Here is a 27999-nt window from a genome sequence, read left to right on the forward strand (position 1 = left end):
TTACCGTCCATTTATGGTGCAGCACGTCCTGCAATTTTGTGTCTGTTTTGCGTGCCATCTCTGACAGCACGGGTTATGTTAGGCAGTAACTTAAGCTAGTAACTTAAACTAGGCAGTAACTGCAACTAACTTCGCCGAACTCTCGCTCAGTAGCCATTTGCACGTGAGTACGACGAGACGACGGCGCAGAACAGCGCCGCCTTCATAGTGCCAAACAAACTTTATCTTCTTTGCAGATCCGCGAATGATGCAGGTGATTGAGATAATGCATCCGGCCTTTGCTTCGCGAGACTCCTTCGTAGCCTGCGGTGCCTGATCGTAGGAGCTGCACGGAGACTCTACCGTATGGTGAGTCATAGCACAGCTCCTTTACTTTAATTATTTTACAGCCGACTTCGCGTTAGTACCAGTTAAAGCAATTCGCATCACGGGAGTGGAATTGTGCCTTCTCCGAGGAATTGTCGCACTTGTGCATCCGGTGATTCGGTCTCGCGAATTGGCCTGATCACTCATTCCGAATTCCAATCACCTCTGGAATTTAGGTAAGTAATAAAGTAAGTGCCTTGCGCCGTTAACTTCATTAAAGAAAGAAAGAATGGGTGCAGTTGTCCAGAGTGGCAAAATCATAAGTAACATGAGTGCATAGTTTGTGAAAATTATCAATGATATCAAAGTGTCTGAGAGTATTGCAAGTGCATAGCTTAAGGAATATTTAGGTACCTCGTGCAATTTGAAACTAGAAAACAGCGTGCAAAACATTGCTTAAGACTTTTCAGTCTGTTAGGCCTCAATCATTAGAAAAAGACACAGTTGCACGATAACAATGGACTAGAAGGCCGGCGGTGTTTCTGTTCAATAAGCCACCATGCTGTCCCGTTGCTGGAAGTGAAACTTAGCCCAATTGTCTTCTTGTGTGAGATTACGGTTGAGATGGTATGTTTACGACTCCTTTCTTCCATTGCCACAGGTTTGGATAACATCGTATGTCCGCTTTTACAGTAGTTCGCACTTCACAGTAAAGCAGTGGCCAGATAAAAGAAAATGTCTTGATGTGGGATGGCTTGTGTAAAGAAATTTAAGAAAGCAACGTTCGTTGACGCTTAAAGCACGTTTGGTTACAACAGGTGCGAAGTAAACCGTGTTGAATGCGCTATTGACATTCCTGGGTTGTTAACTCAAAAACAGGCTTGTTCAAAAAAACATAGCGCAAAAGTTTTTATTTATGCGAGAAAATAAAGCAATTGTCAATAATGCAACCCTCCCAAGATTTTCGTTTACCCTTCGTAATTAGACACTTTCAAGCGCAGACGTCAACAGTTCTAAAGAAATGTTTAGTTGGCCTCGAAATGAGCATTAGATATTTGAATTCGGTGAAGCTATCTGTGAAGTTAGGTCTGTTGGGCCAAGCTTCTTTCCTCAATTGTTGGATTACTCTAGTAAGAACTTGTGGCGGCCCAGATTTGTATTTCACATGATTTATTATTTCTTAAGGGCCCCTAGTAGGGCATTAAATAAGGAGGCCTGGGGCGGGGCGATGGTCAGTAATAAACAAAGCCATGTATACAGTAAAAAGTATCGTTAGAACAAAAATAACGTGTTAGCTATTTTGCCTTCCTTGTGGCGGAGCAAGCAGCATCTTCCCTACAAGAAAAAAAAACGCGCCCATGTAATGCGACGCTGGAGTATAAATGATCCGAAGCTTCATTTATTACACGTAAAGCAGTTGCTGTCATAACCAAGACATGTCCTCTTGCCCAAACGGTTGGCTCCGCGACGTTCCCCGTTCGACCAAAGTTGATCATGTGAACGTTAATCGACTTCTCCTGTATGTTTAACCCTATGTCTTATACCGCGCCAGCTAAGTCGTATGGTTTAGGTCACGTACCGCACTTTGTTAGTGTTATGCAGTAGCCTGTTCACTATGTATGCCGAAGTGCGGGCTCAATTTAAAGCAGGTGCCTTCTGAGTTGTCGACTCAGCGATGTCACGGGGACAAAGGTGATGTCTGTTGCATGTCCTGGCAAGAATGGTTGTGAGAGATGTACGGCCAAATAAAGTACATATTTTAAGGTTTGCATATGGCTTCTGTCATAATAATACATACCTATTTGGCGCAATGGGTAATAAATGGGCGCTTACTGAGGGGGGGCAAGAATAGGGCAACGCAAATGTTATATACATCGGGACATCCAATAAATCATTTGAATATCACGTGGTATTCCATTCAATTTTATTTATTTCATTTTCTGTCCAACAAAATTCTTTACAAACGACCCGTAAAACGTCGCAGAGTTACACTTCTTGAGCTAAATTAGTCTGAGGCAGACATTAATAGCCGAAACGCGAAATTATATATTTTAATAATTTATTTTCTGTTAATTAACCTTCAAATTAATTACTTTGGCCACATTTCGCAATTCACAGATTATAGCCGGTGACATTTAATGTCATATCCACATCGAGTGAAACCTGAGGAAGACACCTGTCTCGAGATGCGCCTTCCCAAAGTTTCAGATTCAATGCGGTGGTGTTCCAGTAACTTCTGAGCTTCATGCATGAAGAATAATTTTGGTAAGAAAATTAGTAGGACAGCACTGCACATTTACTGCAAGTTTCGCTGCGCTTATTTCGAAACTGGTTGTAGTCTCAAAATGAGTTCGAAGTGGACGTTCCTTCTGAAACCACTGGCTTCAAATAGTGTGCTGCAATACGTGCACTAAAGTAATTCGTAGAAAAGTTACATAGTTTACATAGTAAAAGTTTTGCAATTAGTGAATAATGGGGATTTATTTGCAGTATAATTACGTTATACGTCTTTGAGTATTCCAGCTCAATCAGTAAATTTCTGCAGTGAGTAAAAATCTGGTAATGTGAAAATGAAGCACCTGGTTTGTATAGGTTTTATATAACGACGTATAATTTGATAATTTAGAAACGAGAAGCGTCCAATGGCAATGCTTTGTCAGTCAAAGATCAGTGCTAAGTAAGTCGTTCATTCGGTAATAAAGTACGCACTTACAAAGACACTCAGAGGGGAGGGGGAGAAGGGTAGGTAAACAATGGCTTACTTTAATACGTCATCAGCCATTATCGCAGAATAGAGAAGGGCTTAGACTACGAATGTTTTACCTGACCTGTTAAGAAGTCTCTAGAGAGCTAACCGTCAGCGTTCTCTCTCGGTGGCAAATTTGATTGCTTCGGAATCGGAGTAGTAAAGAGAAACAGAAAAACAACGTGAAGTACAATACATGACAAGCTTCTTCAGTAGAATTCACATGACTAATCGAACACCAGCCAGACGGTGCTTTCTAGTATTCTTTCCCACTAAACATGCTACCTTGAATAAACAGTACGGGCAACGAAAAAATCTGGCAGCAGTCCTGGATTTTCTCTCATCCTAAACCACTGAGGTCAAACTGCTCCAGTGAAGCTGCGTGGGTTTGCAGGTTTAGAAGAACAAAAGGAGAAATCTGCTATACTCCATGCGTCTTTAGAACATCCTGCTACTGAATATGCTCGGTTCCATACGTACAGTCAACGCTATGGAGGCTAGATTTCTTGCAGTCGCTCCGTTCGCACTTGGATATAGTTCAACGTTTTTTGACAACAGTTGTGCACGCGTCTTTTTATATAGGCTCGGTATTGAATGAAACAATTTTTAATTCTTAGAAACACGCACACACTATGGTATAATGCTGCTCATGCGTTGTTTTAGATCATTTTTATTTCTATCGTTTTTTTCGGGTTTTTGGGATCAATCACGAGGAGCTTCACGTGCATACTCGCTCGAGCGAACGCTGTGGGGGTACGCAGCGAAGCATCGACGGAACGCGCGGAGTGATAAATTTTCTTGACCGAACTTCTTGCATAGCTTCCACATCGTTGATTGCTATGCGTGGAACGGAGTTTATGCACCGTTAAGCGCCTTTCCCGTGACGCATCGGTGCTCAAACGTTTCGAACCCGCACCGGATTTCGTCGCTTCGACGAGAGCGAAACAATGAGCAATGGAACTAGTTGCAACAGATTCGGGGTATCCATGTTTCGCAAAGGGCATATCGGAGCAGCCAGTTATCCGCCAGGATCGGCGTTGCTAGCCAATAGTGGGTATTTCATCAGGCTGCCTGCGCATTCTTTCACTGCCGTGTTCGGGCTCATACTCTTCGCTCGAGATGCCGACGGTGCCCTTGGAGTTTATGAACGAGCGGCGCGCTGCTCTGCCGTGCGCGCATGCGTATTCGCATCCAAGCCTACATGAATTAGGAAAAAGAGAATACGGTGGGCTTTAGGGGCGCGATGTTTGCAACAGCTTCAACGAGGACCAGGATGAGACGAACCTAGAAGCGTGCGCAGTTTTAGGCCTGCTATATCAGACGGCAATCGGACAAATAACTGGTCGGATGAAGCTGACGCCAAGAGTTATGTACTGATGTGTAAACGAAGCAGGGGCCCTGGTCTGTGCTCGCAGCCCCAGCGGTCTTCCAACGGTTGTGAACACGTAATGGAATGTAAGATTGATGAAGAATATTGATTATTCTCTCTGGTCTATAGATAACGCGTGAAGGATGAATATCTTTGTTTTTTGCGACGGCGGCACCAAAATGCCAAAGCATGTATCAGGATAATCAGTGATTGTTTACTGTTCTTGTACTTATAACTGCAGTTAGACGTCAGTGCATGTTCCTTATTGCCCAGCCGTGTCTTTGTCCAAGTGTAGCTGCGCTGTTTCAGTATAATTTAAAAATTACACATGCCGGAATATGTCCTCAGTTCATTGCGTATTAAAGCCAGGAACGACGCGTTCTTTTTCGACAAGCACTTGCACTGCATTACAAGTCGAAACTTATTTTACGAAGCTGGTTGAAACTTCGCCGAGGAATCGTTGCACGATCTTTCCCGACCACATTATTGCGTCTGTGCTGAGCACCCGGCACTCAAATACGTTGTGCGAAAGCGTCCTGTCGTTCGCAGGCAGCGGCCACCCGAACAGAACAGTCGAGCGAATGAAGCCTCTACGTATTCTTATATTGTTAACTTCATCGGCACTGAATGCTCTTATTAGATTAATATTTTCCTAAGCCAAGCCGTTACTTCGATGTCAATACCAGTTGCACTGGCAGCCTTGGCAAACTTTAGGATCTGTGTGGCGGGTCGCATGATCATTGGCGCGAATTGTAACTCGAGCAGAGCTGTCTGATATCGCCCGACGCGAAGCGGGACGAGGAATGCTCCAGTGACGTCAGTTATCGTCGAAAGCGAGGGCGATTTGGGTATTACACCGGCACTGCCTTTCACGCAGTGGTTAGTGAAAGTTTCCAGGCGCCATTCAGTGGGTTGTTTTCGGAGGTTTCTTTCCAGTAGGCTTTTTTTTTGTCTGGAGGCTAAATGCAAGGCGCACAATGCGAGGCGTCCGCAGAGCAAGTCTTCTGACTACTCTGACTGTGATGCGAATCCGACCCAAGCGCGCAGCTGTGTTGTTGCACCCGTCGGGCTGCTGGATTATCCGATTATGACGTAGCTGGGTTGCAAACGCAGCTTCAGCGGCGTAAAGAATTGCGTTATGTCAAAACCAAGTGCAGTCCTTGGTAACGACCTTTTTGTGCATGTGCAAGAGAACAGAAGCATTGGGTAGTTCCAAAAACAGCTACAAGCGAACGTAACTGCTGAGCAGTCTGACCAGCGATTCTGTGTTGTGCCCTGGCGAGATGAGAACGATACATATGAGAAGGTAATGCTAAGCAGAACAACAGAATATGACATTATTTGCGAAATACGGTCGTTCGGAATGTGCGCTAGGCGTTATATTCTTACACTCTCGTTTTGTTGTCAACATGTGCCGAGGTGCCCTTCGTAATTTCATGACAGCTTACACTTTTGATAGAAACGGGAAATGTACGGCGATATTGCAACATTCGTTTTCCTTCTCTTGTGCGTTCTGTTAGCTTGCTTTTCTGTGAGATAATCAATATTACGGGTTTATTGTTTTTCGTAATATGTCAAGAAAAATGTTGTCACATATTTTATTTAATTAAAACACCAATAATCCCTGCATGACCGCAGCTTTCCAATGGTAAGAAAGATTCGTATGCTGCAATTACGTTGTAACAGATCCTAGTACGTACAGAGATGAGCACACTACGTGAAACATATGAGATGGGACCACTGAAAGAACACCTCGCTCAATTTGACCCGGCACTACGGGAAGCACATCCAAGTATCCACTCTACGGGTTTATATAGCTGATTCTCCAAGTGGCATGACTTGGAGCTTACCAGTATAAACAGATAGAGATACAGCTGACTGCATATGTATCTTGCTTCATCTTATTGAGAAAACAGCTTCACTTAGCTCGCGCATGCGATACCTATCTACCTATACTTGAGCGACTGGGGAAGCTACACACAAATGTTAATTGGGGTTTGTAAAGAGACGGACACATCTGATTGCCCTCACAGTCTTCGTGACAAGTTTTTCGCTTTACTGTCAACGGAACAATTCTGCAGAAATCAAGAAAATTTTTTCTTTGACTTTATACAGAAAAATGACATTCTTTAACATAAAATAATCTGTTACATCTATTGAATGAAATTCGATGTCGTAAGTACAGTCATTTTCCGTGTTTTGTTTTTGTTTCCGGACGTTTATTGTATTGTAGTGGAGAAATACTTCAAAAGTTAAAAATAATGCATGCTCAGCTGCTACAATTCTACTGCAATATACACGCATGGTTATATGAAGTTAGGTAACTACAGGATAATTATTCAGAATGTATCTGGGTAATATATCGCTCCCTAAAATAAAAAATCGTGCAGAAATCACGTCTGTAGAAGTGCTAATTTTGATCAGAAAGAGTTTAAAATTGGGCATCACAGAGCAAGTAGCGGCCACATAAAACTGCGCAAGGATCGCTGAGTTGATAAGTAAACTAAAGATAATGAATTGAAGCAAATGTTCGGAACAAAAAAATCAGGAAACCATTTTTTATGTTGCGCATTTCCGCCGCAATCGAGTGCAACGTTTAATAAAATGCGTATAAGGTACTGGTTGTGAGAGAAAGGAGGGATATAAGGAAGGCAGGGATGTTCACCAGTCAAGAGTCTGGTTGGCTACCCTAAACTGGGAGAAGGGAGAGAGAGAGAGAGTATAGATGCGTGCACGGACAGTGCTTGAGTCAAAGCCGCTTGTGCGAACCAGACGTTTAGGGAAAGCACACAGGTGCCTTCACTGCTTTGTGAGCAGATGATCGGTGGGGACGGTGCTCTAGTATACTGTCTGTTCACTCAGAGGATGATAATCTAATTCTCTCATTGTGTTGGACAAAGATTGTCTTCGTGCTTGAAATTGAGGACGGTGGCGCAATAAGTGGTCAGTGTTCTTCTCAGACTTCCGCCAACCAAAGGACCAGGAAGGATTCCGTAAAAGGCTACTCAACAATGGACCATATTTACACTATCAATCAGGTGATAGAAAAATGTGCGGAATATAATCAACCTTTATATATAGCTTTCATTGATTACGAGAAAGCGTTTGATTCAGCCGAAACCTCAGCAGTCATGGAGGCATTGCGGAATCAGGGTGTAGACGAGCCGTATGTAAAAATACTGAAAGATATCTATAGCGACTCTACAGCCACTGTACTCCTCCATAAAGAAAGCAACAAAATCCCAATAAAGAAAGGAGTCAGGCAGGGAGATACGATCTCTCCAATGCTATTCACAGCGTGTTTACAGAAGGTATTCAGAGACCTGGATTGGGAAGAATTGGGGATAAGGGTTAATGGAAAATACCTTAGTAACTTGCGATTTGCTGATGATATTGCCTTACTTAGTAACTCAGGGGACCAACTGCAATGCATGCTCACTGACCTGGAGAGGCAAAGCCGAAGGGTGGGTCTAAAAATTAATCTGCAGAAAACTAAAGTAATGTTTAACAGTCTCGGAAGAGAACCGCAGTTTACGATAGGTAGTCAGGCACTGGAAGTGGTAAGGGAATACATCTACTTAGGACAGGTAGTGACTGCGGATCCGGTTCATGAGACTGAAATAATCAGAAGAATAAAAATGGGCTGGGGTGCGTTTGGCAGGCATTCTCAGATCATGAACAGCAAGTTGCCATTATCCCTCCAGAGAAAAGTTTATAACCAGCTGTGTCTTACCAGTACTCACGTACGGGGCAGAAACCTGGAGGCTTACGAAAAGGGTTCTGCTTAAATTGAGGACGACGCAACAAGCTATGGAAAGAAGAATGATAGGTGTAACGTTAAGGGATAAGAAAAGAGCAGATTGGGTGAGGGAACAAACGCGAGGTAATGATATCTTAGTTGAAATTAAGAAAAATAAATGGTGGGGTGGGGGGGGGGCATGGGCAGGACACGTAATGAGGAGGGAAGATAACCGATGGTCATTAAGAGTTACGGAATGGATTCCAAGGGAAGGGAAGCGTAGCAGAGGGCGGCAGAAAGTTAGGTGGGCGTATGAGATTAAGAACTTTGCAGGGACAACATGGCCACAATTAGTGCTTGACTGGGGTTGTTGGAGAAGTATGGGAGAGGTCTTTGCCCTGCAGTGGACGTAACCGGGCACATGATGATTATGATGATGATGATGATCTTCTCGCATCCGCAGACATTGCCTGCATCGCATGCAGTGCGGAGTAAGCTTTCGTGAAGGCAGCTCCAAACCACAACCGACACAGAAGAGACACTTCGCGTCGGTACATTCCGGCCGGAGGTTTGAGTTGCAGTGAAGGGTTTAGTGTGTGTAGTCTGGTGCGCCTCGTATGTGCGGTATTCCACTCTGCTAAGGAGAGCGCGCCTGCTAGAATGTGAAGTTGTCTCGCAGCATCCGTCCTTGAGAAAGGAATGGGGACGCTCCGGTCTTCCTTGATTGACGTCCGAGCTGCCTTATCTGCGTCATCGTTTGCAACGATACCGCAATGACCTGGTATCCATTGCAATATGATATTATGGCCTTTTTCTCTCAAGTGAAGATTACTGTCAAAAATCAAAACCAATAATGAGGCTGCAATTTGTTTGTGTGACAGTAAAGAATAGCAAAACAAAAAAGAAAACTTTAGTTTCTTGGTATGTCTATAAGCCTTAGCCTGTGGCCTGAAAAGTTACCGGTGTGAGGCGCATTCTGCGCTAAGAGAGAAAAACGTGTCCTTGTCAAAGCAGTGACAGTCTTTTATAAATATTCATCACGGACATTGAGGCTTTATGAAGTAAATAGCCATAAAGTACAGAATAAGTGGACTATGTCTTTCCGTACGCGGTTGCCCGCAAGGTATTGCAGTGATACCCTATCCGTTCCCTCTTAAATAGGAAGTGTGTAGTGTTTGTGACATTTACCCGCCTGTGGTATAGGCATGCCCCATTTGGCATGTTTCGCGACTTGGTCCGCAGAGCTGCCACTTGGGACAGAAAGTGCAACTAGGTCTGCATTTTTGTGCGTGTGGGTGTGTGACAGATGGTTATATTTGTTGTTACTGTATTTTTTCTGTATTAATTTTGTGAAACTTCTTCATTGAAAATTCGTAAATTGAGATGAGTTGCTAAAGTCGTTTAAAACCACCATCTCCTTGAACAGAAAAAACAAAAATAACAATTGAATCAATTAGGTAAGTATTTTTACTTAATTCTGCCACTTGTTTTTCTTGTTAAATTGTTTGAAAGTTTGCCCCTGTGTCGTTTGAAGTAAACACATCGTAAGAAGGTTTTCAAAGCCTGTGATAAAGACTGCTTAGCAATGGTTTTCTTGATTTCTTAATTTTCTTTACTCCTCGTCCGGCGAAAGAAGGTTTAATGCCTGTTCGCAAGATTTTACATAAATTTAGCACTTTATTACGAAATTGCGGTTGGTCTTTTCCATTGTTTCATTGCAAATGTGGTAGGTAGGTTTTTTTCTTCTTTTCCTTTACTCATTCTTGCTCCCCTACGGGAATGCTTCTTGAAAGGAAGCACACATTCAACATGAAAACCTGCTCCCTCGTCTCGAAAAAGACGACATGCCGAGCATTAGTGTAATTCGACCATGGAAGCGGACCTTACTGCTTGGGGGGGGGGGGGGGGGGGGTCAACTCTAGTGAAGTGGATTATACAGAAGTCTGGAGCCCGGTGGGATCGATTGTCGTCCTTGAATCTGACCCGGCTTTTTGGTCAAAGGGCCCCTGGCGAGACGTCTGCGACTGTTTTTCTTTGCTTCTCCGTTGCAGACTAATCTAATTTTCCCTGTCTCCTTGCTCTTCATTTCGTCTGGGTGAGGCCGCGTTTCCACAACCTTAGGACATCCAGCCTTCACCAGGGTCTCCCTCGTCAACTCTTCAGCCTTGAATATAATCATGTTCATGCGACGTGTTTTTGCACAAAATGTAAATAGCAAGCAAGACGCTTCATCGAGGCTCAAAGGAAACAGGGGTTGGACCGGTTCATGACAGCCAGAACTATGGCAATATCATGCTTCATATATTTCAGATGCTCAAAGTTGCAAAGCTTAACTTCACAGCTGTGGGACAATAATAAAGACTACTACGACGATGATGATGCTTTCTGATGGTGTCGCCATAGAAGCGGTGTGGCTACTATTAGACACCTAGCCCGCGTAAGTGATTTAGGTTTTTGTGGTTATCTACTGCATTTCGCCATTCTGCGTATTCGTGTCTTGTAGTGTTACATATGCCTGTAACAATCCCAGTTGTAGTTCTTTCTTGCTGTTTTCAGCCAATACCCTAAACCTCTCTTGCCTATATCGATCTGCGGCCAGTTACAGCTCCCGTAAGCGTTAACCCCGGCACCCTTTCAAAGAGCTTTATTTATTTATTTATTTATTTATTTATTTATTTACAGAATACTGCAGACCAAATCGGTCGAAGCAGGAGAGAGTACGTACATTTTTTAGTAAGCCCTATGCCTTAGGATCAGCAACAATGGTGAAGTTACAATTTACAACCAGAAAATATAATAACAAAAATGAACAAGGTTACAAAGCAAATACACTTCGTGAGAGTAAATGCCCCAAACTCAGAATGCAGACATTCTTTATGGTTTGGCGTGTGTCTGTGTTTCTTTAATGCCATCACATCAGCAATCGCCCCAGTACTTGATATGGAATGCACGAATTTACCGTCTGCATATCGATTGTGTATCGATTGTTCATCAATTGTACATTGTACATCGCTTGTGCATCTGTTGTGCATCGCTTGTGCATTTGATGTTTTATTTGAAAGGAAGCTATATGTCTCGTTCGTGATTGTTTGATGACATATATGGTACGACTTGAGGCAAAGCGCAAAAAGGACGACGACAATAGGAGGGAACGGAGATACAGCGCTCATGCTGCAACCTGTTTTTTCCTACGCGAATGTCTCGAAATCAAGCGACATTTACAATGTTTTATGTTTTATTTCTAGTACGTTTTATTATTCGAATGGAGATTGCACTCCTTTGGGCTATGGATCCGTTTGCAAGATAACGTGTGTATATTGTTTGTAACCAAGAAACCAAGCCCTTCCAATTTCCATATTCTTCTGGCTCTTTTCATGGAATATTCACATAAATTTATTTCGAAATTATATATAAAAACGGGGATGAATGTTAAAATACAGTCTCATATCTCACTGGAAAATAATTCAACCGCAGAAATCTTTCGTACAGTTCATGCTCTTCATGGAGAAGTCACATTATACCGCAGGTCTTGACGCCTGGAATGTGGCCTTAGCCGCACTTCTATTCCATTTGTGTGCAGTATATGCCGCGGCGTTACCCTACACATAGCTGCCTTTTCTGACTCATGACCGACCCGACGAGAATATGTTCCGGTGCACAGCGCATACATCAATCGAGGCAGCCAGACGCTGTGAGGACTTGCGACGCCGAAATCCACTGAATTATGCAGCAACGGCTCCTTTGCGTTTCTTCGCTACTTTTCGCCCGACTTGAAATGCTGCCGCTCGTTCTTTTCTTTTCCGGAATTTGCTTCGAGTTACGCGTGGTTCCTCGATTTCATTTTAACGCGGTAGCGTCAAGGAGATCGTGTCGCAGAAAATCCCGTGTTGGCGTCGGACGTCGTTTCGGCAAAACTATTTTTTGAACCGCCCGAACCCACGGCCCTCCATGTCGGGAAACGAACTTACTGAAATAATTGTATTTGTCAAGCTAAAATACGCAGAAAAATTGTAAAGTACGGCACACACAACTTACAGAAATGGTAGCTCTCGGATTGTAATTTGAATATACGAGAAAACATAATTCTGTCACGCGAAAACTCAGACCAACCCCTGTTCAAGTGTTTCTACAGTTTATAGACCACCAATGGCGTCCGCCATTTGCGCGCGTCGGAGCGTGAATATTTCGCAGTCTACGTAGCGGCGCGCCCGCTTCCTTGAAACACTTCCAGTTGGCGCTCGCATCCGCTGCATCGCGATCCACACAAGAGGCCGCGTTTCTACCAGAAAGCCCGCCTTCGCAGTTCGCCACGAGCGTTTCCCGGTAAACATTACGGTTACATACGCTGCAGTAGCCTGGAAGCGTGAGAAGCAGTGGGGGATCTTTTTCTCCCAGCCCCACTGTTCTCCCCGACGAAAATCCCGTTCCAAACTCGAGTGCCCGCGTTTGAGAGCAAGTATCTTCCGCAAGTTCGCTCCACGAGCAGCTAGATACATTGAAACCGACAACTTGTAGCCATCTTTCATGGCCGCTGTACGAAGTAGGAGCGGGAGCATCAGACTCGCTTTTAAATGTAATTGTCTCGAAAGCCGTGCCGCGAAAGTTTGTGATTGAACACTGAATTTTTGAAGATCAAACTGCAGTATAAATAAGGAATGAGGCAGGTGGTAACCTTCGCTCCCAATGCGCGACGCATTGGAGGTGCCGAGCTGTGAGTGCTCGCGGATGAAGCGGCATTAAATAAATGTACTACTTTTGCTGTATTCCAGTGAATGCCGCATGTAATATCAGCATCGGCGTAGTATTTATGCATGGCCGTAGTCTGCATGGGTGTAACACAGGCGTAGTTAGAAAATTTAATTAAACCAACAGTTGGATGACTGATCTTGAACAAAAACGAAGACCGAAACGAACGACGCGTTTAGTTGCATTGGTAATATTTGCTAGAGTTACAACTGCGCTGTAGTAGGCGTAGCCTCTCGCCTGCTCTACGGTTCTGTATTCGAGTAGACACTTCGTCACTTTTTGTTATTATTAGGATATCAAATATACGGCCGTTTGGGGCGCATTGACGCTGTCGGTGCCATCGGTGTTGCCACCACCGTCGCAGTTCTGATGTTGCCCCGCTCTGAAAGGTGCATGCCTGGCTTATCCGAGGGTTGGTTAAAGGAGAGGGCCCTTGGCCCTTTAAGCGTCAGATTTTTTGGAATCGACGCACCACCAGCGTCGGGTTTTTCTTTTTTTTCTCGGGTATTAAGAATGAACACAACGGTTTAGTTTTGGCTATACAAAACAGAGAGAGAGAGAGAGAAAGACAGACAACATTTATCGATGCCAAAACACGGGGGCGGCTGCAGCCTCCCTCCGCCTAGCAGACGGCCGAGATCCCCCTGGGTCTCAGCGACTGTCTCGGCTAGCTGGACGGCCCAGACCTGGTCTCGCTGGTCGGAGCTGAGCAGCAGGGTCTCCCACCGCTGCCGGTTTTGAATTTAGCGGCACTCGAAAGGAGCCGCCTTCGAGCATGTCCATGGAACATGTGGCATATCCGCCATACTCGTACATAATTTACATTGATCATTATATTGCCCTGGATAGACTCTGCTGCACGTCACCGGGTTAGGACACGTGTTTTTTGCTGGAGGCACCAGGCTATCGCCTGTTTCTTGGTTAGCTCGGGATGAGCTGGTGGGTACCGGGCCCTTGCCATCCGATAGTAATCGGCGATTTCTTTGTACACGACAATGCGGTCTGCTCTCGTGTCCGATTGGGCTGGCTCACTTGCTCGGCGAGTAAGTCATCGAGCTACGTTGTGAGCCGCCTCGTTACTGGGGAGAGAGGCGTGTGTGGGCGCCCAAATGATTTCGATCGTCCCATGATGACGATTGCTGTTATTACTTAGAATATCGAGCGTCTCTGGCGAGATGCATCCTTTCGCGAACTTATGAGCAGCTGTGTGTGAGTCGCAAAAGAGAGAAAATTACACGGACAATAAGAAATTGTCTTTTGGTATGGTCCTCACGTTAATACCTGACGCCAGCCACATGGCTGTACAGAAAGGTGAAACCGTACCGGTACGTGAGTGAGATGGAAAAGGTTAACGAGGCGCAATGTGTTTAGCTGAAAAATATTGCGAAGCATAGAGGAGTCACCGCCAGCGCTATGGTCAAACGCCTCCGTACCGGAGCCAGGACTATGTCCTGCCTTATGCGGCTGGCATTAGCGTTGTGAGCGCGCTTTTTATATGCACCCTAGCGTGCCTGCTGTGCTGCTTTATTTACGCACTGTTTTCAGCGGATCGGAGGATAAACCTCAATTATATCGGATTTTTCTCAGTAGGCTTACTTTCATCGAAGGTTTTCCTATTTGTTCAAGCGTACGTTCCCAGTTCGCTAACACAACAACATCAGCTGATTTAAGCACAATCCTGGGATATTACGCGGCGTTGGACAAACATATGAAATTCTATGTCAACTCTAAAAAGAGCCGGACATCTATTGAACAGAAGAACAGAGGATAGCTGTCACATGCATAGCAGTGTTGTACAAGAAAGCACATGAGAAGGGCCACCTCCTAGTGCTTCAGCAGATGTCCTGTTATACTGGAATCCTAGGCAATGGGTCAGTAAATAAGAAGCAAAACTTGACCATGCTTACGCCTACTCAGTTGTGTTAATATGTAGAAGTATAGCTGTGTGGTAAACTGGATCAGATAGTTCACAGAAAAGCGTAAATCGCACGAGGCACAACTAGTCGTAATGATGATGATGATGACAAAATGTATTTATTAAAGGATGGCGCGAAGGCCTATAATGGGGAATAGGAAGAGGAGGGGGGAGGCGTATTCAGAGCCGTCCTAGGAGCTGCGCGTCCTTGGCGAAAGCCAAGAGCGAGTCCAGAATGGCCCTGTCAGAATCCATCAATCCAGTTGCCGGTCTAATCCACTCCTCGTAGGACGACACTCGCACCGCCCTCAGGTGGTGGTCCCGCTGTTGAGCGTGTCGCTGGCACTCCCAAAACAGATGGGCTGCGGATGGCCGCGTAGCCATGTCGCAGTCAGGGCACCTGTGTGGCGTATGGAGCGCTTCTTGGTCCGCGGAGGCTGTGGGACGGCCGGGTTCCTGCGATGGAAGGGAGTTGGGAGACGGAGATGGAGGGCGTCTTTCCCGGCGTGGCCGGTACTGTCGCCACCGTTCCAGCACATCCGGTGTGAGGACGAAGCCGGAACGGAGCCTATGCAACAGCACCTGCCCCGACCTGGGAAGACCCGCTGGAAGTGGGTCTGGGTCTGAGGGCACACTCGCACGGAGTTCCCTCTTGCGTCGGTTGGCTGCTGCTCTCAGAGCTCTGTCGGAGTCATACGGGGCTCCATTTGTCGTGTTGCCTGTGCTGTTTGTGAGGGCTTCTGAAGGATCCCGGGAGACGACGCGGTTGGAAAGAAGGGCGCGCGCCGCCTCGTGGGCTCTCTCATTTCCCTCGATGCCCTGGTGACCAGGGATCCAATGAAGTGTTGCAGTGGCCCCGTGGGCTTCCGCGCGCCTGAAGGCCTGCTTGACGAGGAGTACTTCCGATGATGATGTGTGGCGCGACTTGCAGGCATGCAGCGCATACTGAGAGTCGGTGTATATATCAATGTGTTTTGCTTGCGTTGTGCTTGAAACTCTATCTAATGCCCAGGCTATTGCGCGGAGTTCAAGTTCCGTTGGGTCGTCAGCATCAGCAGTTGTAAAGGTAGAATGTGTCTCACAAGAACCCACTACGTGGTAGGCGACTGCTCCCTCGTTGGTGCGTGGGTCGAAAGCTGCGTCAGTGTACACTTGTTCATGGATTGGCGGTGCGTCTGCCAATGTCTGCACATGACGCGCAGCGAATGCTGCCCGGCGGTGCGCATGTTGGGCACCCATGTTTCGGGGCGTTGGTGTAGTGTCGACGACAGCAATGTCATCCCACGGTGAGATGTCGGATGGCAGTTGTGGCAAAGTTGATATATCCTTTCCCATGTAGGCCAGTAGAGTCCTGCCTTGTCTGGTGTGCTTCAGGCGTTCCTCGTGTCCTGCCTTCGATGCTTAGATGGTTGCACGGAGGGTAGGCAACTTCGCATAGCGATGTAGCTCCTCGTCACGTGTGTGTTTCGGGAGCCCTGTGCTAACACGGAGAGCTGATCTGTGGAGTACCTCTAGCTGTGTCCAGTGCCGAGCAAGCAGGTCATAACAGCGCGCTCCGTATATCGCTCGGGATGTCAGCAAAGCACTAACAAGCTTTCGGCATACGTCGGTACCAGCACCGCCCATGCGGAAACAGATTCGTTTTATGAGGTGCAGAGTGTTGTGCCATGTCCGACGAAGGTCTGCGAGCCACGCATCCGCTGTGCCTGTGCGGTCAATAGGTATCCCGAGAACGCGCACTGATTTTTCTGCTCGCTGCAGCGTTTTGCCTGCGAGAGTGAGCGTGAGGGCTGCTTCATCCTGCGTTGAACCTCGGATCACCACATAGGTTGTCTTCTCTGGAGATGGCCGCATGCCAGTTTGTGGCAGGTAGTCGTCAATAACGTCAAGTGCCGCCTGCAGGGTCTCCTGCTGCTCATCAATTGGTCGTGATGCAGTCCATAACGTGATGTCATCTGCGTAAATTGTGAAGCCCAGTTCGGAAATAGCCTCCAGTCGCTCAGCCAGGCCTATCATAGTCAAATTAAAGAGGAGGGGTGATAGTATGGAGCCTTGTGGGACTCCCACTATGTTTGGGTAAACCTTCCCGACGTCTCCGTCGACCCGTATGGAAAAAGTGCGATCTTGAAGGAAGGAACGCACAAAGTTGAGGGGGCGGCCCGTGATTCCGTGCCTCTCAGCTGCCTCGATGATTGCCTCATGCGTCACAGTGTCAAAAGCTTTACGGAGGTCCACCGCCACCAGGACGCTCGGGTGTCGCTTTGCGCGACCGACTGTCTTTCGACGCAGTACACCTTCCCTCACAAGTAGGAGGCTGTCATGAGTGCCAAGGTTTGGTCTAAACCCTGTCTGGGCTGGATGAAAGCGACCCTCTGTTTCTAGAAAGTGAGATATGCGTGTCAAGGCCATTCGCTCCGCCAGCTTACACGTAGTAAGTGTGAGAGATACAGGGCGCATGTTCGACAGTACATCTGGCTGTTTGTTTGGTTTCGGTATGGGTGTGACTATCGAATGCTTCCATCCTGCTGGGATTTCACCGTTGATCCACACTTCGTTAATCTCCTCGAGAAGTTGCTTTTTTGCGTATTCTTCCAGATTTCTCAGAGCCGCCCACGTCACGCCATCATAGCCTGGCGCGCTGCGCGCGTTGATGGAAGAAAGTGCCTGTTCGAGCTCGAAGAGTGAGAATGGAGCCTGGATGCCCTCATCGGTCACTGGCGGCGTTTTCCGGTAAATGTCGACGTTCGGGGGCGTCGCCGGTTGGGGCAAAAATGTGTTGGCGGCATCATCCTGGAGTTGGCTGACTGACTGGCTAGTTTTGAGCAAGACGTTTGAAATAGCGCTGCGTGTTTTACGCTGACCTGTCATAGCCTTGAACGTGTGCCACACCTTGTGGAGGCCAGTTCTTTCGTTGAATGAGGAGCAGTGCTGGCTCCAACGTTCCCGATACAGGCGCTTGGCGTATCTTCTAGCGATGGCAGTGCGACGTCGAAGTCGCACGCGGTCGCGATGTCGTCGGCCATTGGCTTCGTACGTCAACTGTGCTCGCTTGCGCGCATCCCAAAGGTTTAGCATATGTATGTCCGGCGCCGGAGCATCAGCTCTCACCTCAGTCTCAGTAGTGGCCTTGCGCAGGGCGCGTGACGCCCGCTCCCGTACGGATGAAGTCTTGGGTTGCTCCGCAAATGCTCTCCTGTAGGCATCCCATCTGATCGTGCGCACAGTGCGCCCGGCCGCACGCTTTCGTCCCACGTTCATTGTAATCCACAGTGGACAGTGGTCGCTGCCCCAGGCGTCCGGATCGCATCGCCAGTCTTTCACCTAGGCTGCTGTGGATAACGTCAGGTCTGGGGTCGTGTTACGTTGTCCACTATGCAGGGCGGCGCGGGTGGGGTAGTCGGTGTCATTTACGAGCACTAAGTCAGCTGACTCCGTGGCATCTGCGAGCGCCATTCCGCGGGGCGTGTGATAGTCATAGCCCCACTGCGGATGCTTGGCGTTGAAATCGCCGCCTATCAGGAAGTCGTCATTTGGGTAACGTCTCCGCAAAGCGTGAATCCACGTGAATGAACCGCGTGTACGGGAGCTAACTTCAGGGCGCATGTATACCGATACCAGCACTGCATTTCGCTTTGCAATCTTGCAACGGACAGCCACCACCTCCTGCACGGCAGTCGAGTACTGAGAAGTGTCAATCTGCGTTTGCGGAATGTCTGTGCGGACAAAGACAGCCGCTTGTCCCCGTATTACAAATTCTTCGGCTGCACTGGCGATACCATTGTGCTGCGGGTTTCGGTGTCGTTTCCTGTTTCCATGCTCTATTGACGGTTGGTAATAACCATTGAACTGTCGTAGTGTCCGATCTGTGCCATTAGTTTCTTGAAGTAAAAGCGCAAGGGGGCGTCCGACACAGTCAAACAAGAGGTTCAGTTCTGTCGCACAAGTGCGGAGCCCTCGGCAGTTCCACTGTAAAACGTGTGGAGTGGGACTGTCGAGGGCTGTACGCGAAGCCGGGTGGCTATTGACGCGAGGCGAAGAGCTGTTGGAGCAAGCCATATTGTCGTTGGAAGTGCTTCTCCTGCGCTTGGAGGAGAGGGTGCAAAAGTTGTTGTACCAGCAGAGCCAGGTCTGTCTGCTGTGTGGTAGTAGAGGTTGTTTCTTGCGTTTTAGTGAGCTCCTGCGGATTGCATGGCTGCTGCTGTCGCTTGGCACGAACACTTTCGAGCAGTGCTGCATGCCTTTTTTCGTTCTCTTCTAGTTTCCGCCGCAGTTCGACGTTCTGTCGTGCGAGTTCCGCAATCTCAGCTTCTACACTGTCTTTCGATGTATCAACCAGCTGCGATGGTGAAGGCAGCATAGGTGTGGTATAAGGTAAAGAGTTCGCCGGTTTGTCTCCACTTGGTTGAGTTCGCTTGAGCGCTGCTGCGTAGTTGAGGTTGCAGCCGTTTCCTCCCGTTGTTGGTTGTACGCAGTTCTTTGAAACAATCTCGTTCACTGCTTCCTTTATGGTACGTGGCTGCGGTGAGATGTTTTCACTTTCACGTAGCTGCTGCGTCAATTTGACCTCATGGCACGGGACAGTTCTAGTGCGGCTTTTCGATCGGTGTGCGCCGTGCCTTCTACGACGAGAGCGGGGCCTTGAGCGGAGTTTCTTAGCAATTTTCGCGTCGGACTTCAGTTTAGCTGGACACTTCGGGTCAGTCGCCGTGTGACCTTCTTCTTCACAGTTGCGGCATCTGGGCGTCGTCTGTTTGCATTCATTGCCAGTAGTACTATCTTCGTGCGTCTTGCCGCATGTAGGACATACCGCTTCGTGCGGGCAGACATCCTTCTTGTGACCAAAGCGATGACAACGATTACACACGATGCTTTTAGGTTCGTAAATTGAAACTCGAGTGATGCGGCCGTAATACACGACTCTGTTAGGAGGGTGGCGTCCCTCAAAAGTCAGCAGACATGCCCCACGCTTTCCCATTGGGCGCGCGTCAAGGATACGTCGGTGCTCACAGGTCAAGGCTGCCCGGAGTTCAGCCTTTGTTTCATTGCAGTCAACGTTGTATATAACACCTCGACACATGTCTCGTCCGGGTGCCTGATACACTTGTACTGGTATCTGTCCGTGGTTCACGTCTAGGTGTGAAAGTTTGAGAAGCCCGTCTGCTTGCCTCTTGTCGTGAACGAGCAATCTTATGGTGTTAGATGCTGGTTGCGACGTGTACGTCAAAGGCTTGGTGTTGACGGCAGCGGGTGTGGCCATCACGAAGTTGCGGTGGAGGTCCTTGCCTGGTACAGTCGTGAGCGCCACGTTTACTCGTGGTTTCACGAGTAGCACAAAAGTACTCTTTGATGCATGCCGCTGATTGTTCCAGCCTCATTGGCGACTAAAGCATCTGAATCGCATTAAGCCTTTTAGAGGAGCCGAAAGAGCAATTGTAAGTTACACAGGGCTTTTTCCGCTTACGAACTTGACTAAGTTGTGAGCTAGTATCCATGGTATGATATCAGCAACAGTGCGGCAGAAACAGTATCCCAAACAAGAATCTATTAGTATACAGTGTCTTTTGAAAGTATACATAAGAACTCCATTCGAATGCGACCACAGCAAGTTTTATTCGTCAAGTTTTTGTTCGTTTTAAACGAACAGTTGCAGTGAAAGTGTGAAGATAAACATTACATGTGCGTAGTCTCTCCGTCTCAGCGCCATCTTTGCCAAGCGCACCATCATTTTTGTCTTTTATGTGCTTTAGGGAAAACACAGCAGACGACATGCACGGAAATACTTAGCACTAAATGGGTTTTACTTGTGATGAACGTGATGGTGCGCTTTGAATGTGCACGGTGACCGTGTTCGGTGGTGACTACGTGTTCGTGTTCGGTCTCTGTTTATTTTCTTCGTGTCTTTCTACTGCCTTTGTTCTCCAGGTCAGGACAGAAAATCGGAATGTCAATTCTGGTTTACTTTCCGCCTTACTTTTTTCTGTCGTCTGTCCGTCTTGTCTAGCGAACATTATCGCAGGAGTGGTATATGAGCTTGTCATAAATCGCTCCACGTGTCAAAAGATAATAAAAATAGAGCTGTCATGAACTATGCAGCAACCCGGCTGTTTTCTTTTAAATTTCCACGTGAAAAGGAGTAGTCGACGCCAAATAAAGGCGACATCATCTCCTAAGTACCATAAAAAAAACTTCAAGTTCACCCTTGCTACGCGCTGTCGATCCTGGGTAAAGAAATTCTTTGTTCTTCACGTGGGCATACCGATCAGTTCAGCATAAAAGAGAACCATGAAACGTCGCCAGAATCAAACACACAGGAGGCAGACGGGTCGGGTACGAATCGATCTCGTTTTGCTCCGCTCGCTTGTCAGGATAGCTGGGGCAATCAGTTGTCGCACTCATCTCTTCCATTGACGCAATACGCTGTGGTTTGATCCGTATTTCGTCTTATTTTTCATTCGTTGTGAACGCTGATAGGCGTGCACCGATTTCTTTTTTTTTTCATTGTCTGCGCGACGTTTCCCTGGAGGTGACTTTCCGGTCGCATTGTCCTGGTGCTAACGAAATAGCGTTACCCAGGTAACTAGCTTGGTAGCGCATGAATGATATGTAAGTGTTCTCATTACTCCAGTCAACGACTTGCCGATGTTAGTCAGTCACCTGCAGGCGCAGCGACACGAACATTGTGAGATCAGCCGAACGCGCCTACGTGCTTCTGTAGCTCCAAAGGGTGCTTCGATTTTCTGATGCATTGATGTAGCTTCACGTGGTCGCGTTCTATGTAGTAAAATCTTTGTCGAGTGTTGTTTTTCGTTTGTATATCTGTAACAAAAAAATCAAACAGACGCTTTACTTATTAGTGCTCATTTTGTTCAACGCGACAGCATTCAAGCCGAAAAGACAACTTGTACTATATTCTAGTTCGTAGGTGTTCTCTCATCTAACAGAACAATTTTCAAACCAAATAAATCAAAATAAATAAAGCTATTCGTGTGATCCGACGTCCCGACACTGCACTCTGATTTTCGTTCGCCCTCTGTTAGTTCGCCCTCTCTGTAGTCCAGCTAACGGAGTGGTCGTCTGATAGGCCTAACTTTTTCTCTTTGTGCCACTTTCTCTCTCTCTCTCTCTCTCTCTCTCTCTCTCTCAGCCATACGCTAGACCAGAATGTTGGTCCTACCATGATAGTTGATAACATTGCCAATGCTCGAGGTGGTACCACTCAGTCCTTTACCTTTACCTTTTGCAGCTGTGAGTAGCGACCGTCCAAAAGTACTACAGCAACAAGTAATCCACATTACAGTTATCTTTATTTCGGCTTCATACAAGTTTAGGCTGTCGCTCCAATACAGCTAGATAATTGTCAACAAGCACGGACGTGGCCTACCACGAGTCATTCTGCGTTCCCTATAGCCTCGTACGTGACGTTGCCGTAGGGCATATTTTTGGCAATCTTTTCAGCTGCGCATGAGGGTAAAAACGATAAAGTTGGCGCATCACACAAGTATGCCGAAGTGGGCAGTATGAGAAATACAAGCTAATTCTGACAGGTGTCTACACACAGGCCCCATTTATGACATTTACAGCGCGTTTAAATCATACTGTGACGTCAAGAGACGGTCGATATATGGCTCTCCCTCTGACAGTGGTGGGCCTCAGAGTTGGTAAAAGTATGCTTTTTCACTGTTGTGCACAGAATTGAAATCCCAACGCCTGGCTCCAGTATTCCTTAAAGCATGCGCAAAATGACGCTTCGAATAGGTGGTTATTCTTTGTCGCTTATAACTGCCTCGCCTCACCTGCGTCTAGCTGTACGGCCCGCCCTCATTACTCCTCCACTTCAGCATAATCGACGTGATGTGCGCATTAAGGTATGAAAATATTACGAGAGATGACGACATTGTTCCCGCTATCTTGTGTCGTCCTTCTAACTTATCGTTATGACGTGAATAGTGAATTCGTTGCTCTTTCAGCTTAAGGCATTTGCATAAAGAACTTTCGTGGCATCTATTGGCTCGAATTTCGCAATTGCCACCATTGTTCCATCGCTCCTGAATGGATTCCTCCAAAATTCCAGGAAGGAAATCCTCCTTGGGATGCAGATGGGTGGGGTTGTATTCTATGAGGTTTCGCTACAATGTCTGTGCATGTCGGCAGGTGTGTGACCATCGGATTCCCGGTAGAGGCAGCTTCATCGCTTTGGCCTGATCTGCCTGTAGCATCAATTTGTTGCTTCAGATGTACATGTCTGCAAATGCTTGTACCTATCAAAACAGCGGCGCAATTTCACGCTTATGCGTTCTGCATGGGCTTGCACTGTAAATTGAGTGATCCGCGCATCGTACCGATCAATCTGCTTTTGTGCAATCACAGCTGCCAATACCGCAGCAGACAAGCAGGGAAGCGAGAGCAGTTTCTCGTGTGCCTATATTGTATTACCTGCCTCTATTTCATTTACGTCGTGTAGATACCAATGTGGACTATGTCGTTGGGGTTCATGTATTTCCTCGGAATAGTGAGTTTTGTTACACGTGTTTATTTCGCGCTTCCCTAACACGTGTATATTGCATCTCTGGTGGTCTCTCTTGTTTTCGAATGCAAGGTAACCCTGTCGCAATCGTGCACATGGCATGCTTCAGTACTGTCTTTGTGTATACGAAAGTTGAAGGCTTCTGCGAAAAGGTTTGGTCGTGTACAATTTCTGGGGAGATAATCTCAAACTGAACGCGCTGTTTACGCCTTTGCGTGTGTTACGTGATTACTATGGAAGCATACTTTATTACATATGCGCTAGAGGAGAAGGACCCTAGTCGTTTCTTCAACACATACCGTCAATTACATCCAGATGTGTCTTTATTTGCTCTTTGGGCCTAATTTGTTGGTTCATGTAGCGAATGCACTAAAGGAAAAAATAAATTCAAAAGCTCGTTACACTCGTGTGACACGTGAAGGCGAAAGCCTGCTGCAAACTTGGTAATGCGCCGTCTGGAATCGCCGCGTTGCTGCTTTCGCAATTCGACTTTTTCGGTTCGTTTTCTAGGCTTAGCTGCGGCTTCAGCGGTGTCAGACTCGCGCCAACGGCGTTTCCCTTCGACTTCACATTACATACTCTCAACAAGGGACTGAAACGTAGGCTGTTCTGTATGTTATATGGGTTATTTCAAGGAATGTATGCACTGTTTGCTTCACTTTGCTGGGCGCTTGTAGCCTCAGCCTAACGGGGCTATGAACCATTGCATTTTTTGCTTGCTGAGAGGGTTATGACCCATAGATGATGATGGTATTTTTGTACCATTGGACCGGGCAACGTGTCTTTTCTTCAAGGCTATCGGAGATATGAGCCACTTAAGGCTTTCGCCTTAAAAATGGGTGAACATTAAAGACAAACCAGGCAAGAGCCGTTCAACAGATTGCACTCTGGCCACGCGTGCTTTAAACGGTCTGCTTGCCAAGAAATGGCATTGCGGACAGTGTGCCTCTGCTTCAACAAGTAATCTGCATGCCTCTTATAGCAGTTCGTCCACAAAAGATGTCAAAAAAATGTTCAAGTGTTTGTATGGCGCTCATGTTCTTTGAATGGTTTTGACTAGCAATGGCAGGTTTGTTTGTTTTTTCAAGCATAACGTGGGATTCCTTAAGATATCAAAAAGGTGGGGGCGCATAGGTCTTGTTCGAAGTAATTAGTGTATTTCAGTGCATGGTATGCCATACGGATTGTTACTTTCAAAAAGGTGGTCGCAATACTCCTTTGGGGAAGCAGTTGCATAAGTATGGTATGGTATGAAGAACTTTATTTAGGTCCTGAGGGATCAGTCTGGGACCGATGCGGGCCGCTCCCACGTCGGTACAGAGAGGCCGAGCCCCTCTGCCATCACACGGGCCCTCTGGACAGCCCTGAGTTGGTCCGCCAGCACTTCACTGTGCAGCATTCGCTGCCACCACTGTTCACCTCGAGAACCATCGCCGGCCAACGCCAAGCAGCGCCACAGCATGTGTTGTAAATCGAGCAAACCCCCACACTTACTACAATAGACTGAAACCCCGCAGTCCGGATTAATTTTATTCATGATGACCGGGTTAGGGTACGTCCGTGTCTGCAGAAGCCTTAATGTAACCGCCTGCGGCCTACTTAATTTAGGATGTGGCAACGGGAATGCCCTGCGCCCTAAGTAATAGTGCTTGGCGATTTCGTTGTAGGTTAACAGTTGGTCCCTGTACTCAGGAGCGGGAGATCCAGCCCCTTCAGGGAGTACACGGCACACTAATCCTCGTGCCTCCCTGTGCGCCACCTCGTTGAGGTTACGCGGGGCTCCCTCCACTGTCCCCATGTGCGCCGGGAACCAAGTAACGGTATGCGAAGTGATATCCCTACCCTGCAGCAGTCTGTTAGCCGGTTCCGCAACAAGTCCTCTCGAGAAGGCTGTAATCGCAGATCGCGAGTCGCTAAACACCAAAACTCTTCTAGAATCAATTAGTGCTAGAGCAATAGCCACCTGTTCAGCAACCCCCGGGTCTTTGGTATAAATGGAAGCAGCATTTCTAACGCTCCCTTTGCCATCTACTACCACCACCAAATAAGCATTTTTACCATTAATCCATGCGGCGTCAACAAACGCAGACTCCTCCTCCTGATCCTTTGCCTCTCGCAACAAAGCCCTAGCTCTCGCGACCCGCCTCCCTACATTGTGCACGGGGTGCACATTCCGCGGAAATGGACGAACCATGATATTTGCCCTAAGGTTCACGTTCAACTCGTGTAGGGGCGCCCTATCGTGCGACACAGCCACCGATTCTTCAATTGACTGTAATATATACCTACCCGCTGGTGTACCTAGCAACCGCTCCCTCTGTGCGGTACGTTGAGCCTCAGCAATTTCATCTAAAGTATTATGCAAACCCAGTCGTAACAACATATCGTTTGACGTAGTCATAGGCAGACCAAGCGCAGCCTTGATGGCTTTTCTGATTAATGCTTCCAATTTATTTTTCTCCCCCCTATTCCAATTTAGCATAGCTGCCACATACGAGAAATGACACATAATAAATGCGTGAACTAAGCGCATCGCACCTTCTTCTCCTAATACCCTATGCCTATTAGAGATCCTTCTTATAAGTCTTATGGCCTCCTCCGTTTTCTTGGTAATACGCTGAATGGTTCTAATGTTCGATCCGTTCGCTTCAAGTACAAAACCCAGGACCCTGATTGCTTCAACTTTGGGTATCACCGACCCTTCCCTAGTATGAATTCTAATGCAAGGCTCAACTTCCGGTACCCAACCCCTCGGCCTACGACCTAGCTTCTTAGATTTGAAGATCAACAACTTCGACTTTTTAGTGGAGCACTTGAGCCCCATGAGACCCAGGTACTCCTCCGTAAGCGTTACCACCTGCTGCAGCCTAGCCTCAAGCTCTCCACCACTACCACCGACACTCCATATAGTAATGTCATCCGCGTAGATATAATAGCCAATATCCTGGACAGTGTCCAGTCTATTAGCCAACTTCGACATCGCCAGATTGAATAACATAGGCGAGAGTACGGATCCCTGCGGAGTACCACAGCAACCCAATTTAACGACTTCCGATTTTATCTCCCCAAACCTCAGACATGTCTTTCTATCCTTAAGGAAAGCCTTGACAAAATTGAAAAGCCGCTGCCCCATATTCAAGTCCGATAGCACCCGTAGAATGAAAGAATGTCGGATTTTATCGAAAGCTTTTTCCACATCAAGTCCAATTAGTGCCTTAGTATCCCTTGTTCGCCGGTCAAGGATCTGATGCTTAATCCTGATCATAGCATCCTGAGTCGAGAGGCCGGGCCGAAATCCTATCATCGAATGCGGAAAGACCCCATTGCCCTCAACATAACGCGTTAGCCTATTTAAAATGGCATGCTCGGCGACTTTTCCCAAACACGACGTCAGGGAAATGGGTCTGAGATTTTCAAGCCCTATGGCCTTGCCCGGTTTGGGTATCAGTGACCTATGAGAATTGCCTTCCTTAACTGTTTGCAGTCAGCGGCCATCTGAGGTGCCGCGTGAGCATATCGCGGCACCTCTAGACACGTTCTCTCTTGTAGTCTTTGTCCCTGAACAGAGCTGCATCAGAGGCAAGTATCTCCTGCAGATGCGAGGGCAGAGCGCTTCGAGTACTTCACAGGGTCTTCAGGTGTTGGGCCCAAGGCTAAAATTCTCCGGAGAGAGACTTTGTTTACCCGAATAAGATTCAGTGGACGGGAGCATACACGTGTCTCTCGTTGGAGGTGAGACTCTTGGGCTACAAAGATAGAGCCGGAGGTCGTGGGGAACGGAAGCAGGTGAGCTGTAAGGTGAAAGGTAGTGCTTCATTTTGTCAGGACTTGAGAGAATCAAAGCCAGTGAAGCCTGCGGATTTCTACACCTGCATCCGTTTTTCTGTCTACTACCATCACCCCACCTGTCTAGTGCGGAACATTTAGTGCTCGCGTGTATTTACGAATGCGCACGTGTACAGGCGCTCGGCGTCGTCTCCTACGCCACCTGTTGGTGACCATTCAACAGGCCGTTTCAGCACTGGACTTAGTTGTGTAGGACAACTCAGCTTCGCGGTTTGTTTCTCAAGTTGCGCTTTCTACAATCAACTTAGCCTGGTCTACTCGGTTACTTTCCGGGAACGCAATTTCTTTTTGCAAAGACATGTGTTTGTTGCCTAGATTAATATTTCTTTTTGTAATTTGGTTGTCTTTCTTACGCACCACAATAATTAAACATTATTTGGAACTTGTCATTTCAACCGATGATAGCTGATATTGATCTTATTGCACTTCATTTAACTCTTCGAGCTGAGTGATTTCCTATCGGCAAAGCTATCGCAAGATGAGACACGCATTCCGCTCCTGGTAGGAAAGTATCAGTCACGCAGTATTGAAGAAAAAAAAAAACACGCGCTAGATTGATGACAGTTATTGTTGTCAGCCAAAATAAACTTTAACTGACACTGATTTCATAAATTACTTTGTTTTAACAGACTAAAACCTACTCCACCCTCTCCCCTGCCAAAAATAAACATGCTTAAGTATGTGGAAAACAGTTACTTTAGCCTAAAGCAAATAGAAAGTCAAGGCGGACCTGACAGATGAAAACACACTGCTGCATAAAAACTCTCTAAACAAGGCTAAAGTACCACAGACAAGCTGGCCAACGTTT

At 46.9% G+C, this 27999-nt stretch overlaps 1 long non-coding RNA gene across 2 annotated transcripts in view; it reads left to right on the forward strand.

Moving 5' to 3' along the window:
* The first annotated feature begins 235 nt into the window (after nt 1-235).
* Nucleotides 236-27999, forward strand: part of LOC142560556 (uncharacterized) — a 252032-nt gene continuing 224268 nt past the window's right edge. For both annotated transcript variants that reach the window (XR_012823394.1, XR_012823395.1), the window contains exon 1: nt 236-348. This is a non-coding gene — a long non-coding RNA (uncharacterized LOC142560556). The remainder of the gene's footprint in view (nt 349-27999) is intronic.

This window comes from Dermacentor variabilis, chromosome 10, assembly GCF_050947875.1.
Source record: "Dermacentor variabilis isolate Ectoservices chromosome 10, ASM5094787v1, whole genome shotgun sequence".
Lineage (NCBI taxonomy): Eukaryota > Metazoa > Arthropoda > Arachnida > Ixodida > Ixodidae > Dermacentor > Dermacentor variabilis.